Below are 1,710 nucleotides of genomic sequence, written 5' to 3'. Positions count from 1 at the left end.
GGACCTTGCACCTGCAAAGCAGGTGGCGGCACAACTGAGCTAACTCCTCAGTCCAATCTTTTACGATTTTAAAGTGTTTCAACAATATACTTTCTGTTATCCGGGTTTAATGGTGCATGCCTGTAACAGCAGCACTCAGGAAGCTGAGGTAGGAGGATCCAGCAAGTTCAAGGCCAGCCTGGGCTTTGTAGTGAGTTCAAGACCAGCCTAAACTGCATAGCAAGTCCTTGTCTCAAAAACAAACAAACAAACAAAAAACAACAACCAAAACCCCCCAAAATAGATATACCTTATGTCAATTTGCACATATATGAGATATCTTCAGGAAGTGTATCTAATTGATGAATCTAAAATATATGCACTTAGCTTGGCATGATGCTTGGCATGGTGGTGCAGGTTTGTAATCCTAAGTGGCTAAACTCAGTTTGGCTAAAATAGGAGGATTTCAAGTCCAGGCCCTGCCTCAGCAATTTAGAGACCTAGCAAAGCCAGCTCAAAAAAAAAATTTTTTTTTTAATTTAATAATAAAATTTTATTTTTTTTCCGAATGTACAGCTGTTCATCACGGTTCTTCGCCAGCAGCGGGGGCATCTCCACCCTTGGTGTTTCTGGTATAAATAACTTGAGCTCTGAGCTTTGAAACCAGCTTGATAAGTCCTTTACTAAGGAGCTCCTGAAGGGCTGCCCTGGCCAGTGACCCACGTATCTTCAGTCTCTCAGAGGCCACTGCCGGCGTTATAAGTTTATAGTTGAGAGCTTCCTTGCAGAGTTTGTCGTAAGTAGCTTTATTAAACAATACCAGGTTGTTGAGCTTGTCCCGAACTTTGCCTTTGGACCACTTCTTCTTTTTGGCCTTGCCCCCAGATTTGTTCACTGGTTCTTTGTCTTTCTTGGCTGACTTTCCGGCATCTTCTTCTTGTCGTCCTTGGGCGGCATCGTGAAGTTCGGAGAGCGGCAGAGTCCACAGCAGTCTCGTCAAGATGTCGGACAAAAAGTAAAAAAAAATTTTCTTTTAAGTTTAAAAAATATGCATTTGTAATTCTTATAGAAATTAGGCAATTGCCTTCCATAGGAGCGCTACTAGTTTCTAATATGTAAAACAATATAATAATATCTAACCAATATACAAGAGTTTCTATTTACCCACCACAATGCTGGTAGGGTGTTTGGTTTTTGTGAATATGATATATGAAAAATGTTATCTTAGATGCATATTATTTCCTATTTTGACTGAGGAAAATTCTGCTTTAATATATTTAAGACCAATTCATATGTTGTCTAGGCTGGTCTCAAACCCTTGGGCTCAAGTGATCCTCCCAATTCAGCCTCTTGAGTACCTGGGACTACAGGTGCATGCAACCACTGCACCCAGCTCAACTTTGGATCTTTAAAGATTATATTAGACCTTTCAGTTTATATAAGATACTACAGTAAAAATCTTTTATTTGTTGTTTTAAAAAAAATCACCTAGGGCTGGGGATTTAGCTCAGTGGTTCCGGCGCCTGCCTCACAAGCGCAAGGTCCCAAGTTCGATCCCCGGTACCAAAAAAAAAAAGAAATCACCTAGATAAATATGAATTCTCAATAATTGTCCTTTAATCATTACATTTTCCATCTTCTTTAGAAATGTTTTACACTGGAGTTAATTCAAGTCCAGATTTTAGGTCCCATTTGCTCCCTATGTTGGAATGTTTCTTTTTTTGTGCAAGT

At 39.6% G+C, this 1,710-nt stretch overlaps 1 pseudogene; it reads right to left on the bottom strand.

The window, feature by feature from the left end:
• Positions 1–556: 556 nt before the first annotated feature.
• Positions 557–936, bottom strand: LOC101725570 (small ribosomal subunit protein eS25 pseudogene; annotated as a pseudogene).
• Positions 937–1,710: the final 774 nt, after the last annotated feature.

The sequence above is a fragment of the Heterocephalus glaber genome, unplaced genomic scaffold, assembly GCF_053883595.1.
Source record: "Heterocephalus glaber isolate CG9 unplaced genomic scaffold, H.glaber_assembly_v1.0 deba00001504, whole genome shotgun sequence".
Taxonomy (NCBI): domain Eukaryota; kingdom Metazoa; phylum Chordata; class Mammalia; order Rodentia; family Bathyergidae; genus Heterocephalus; species Heterocephalus glaber.
The sequence above is the reverse complement of the archived record's forward strand: the minus strand, read 5'-3'. Positions and strand labels throughout refer to the sequence as shown.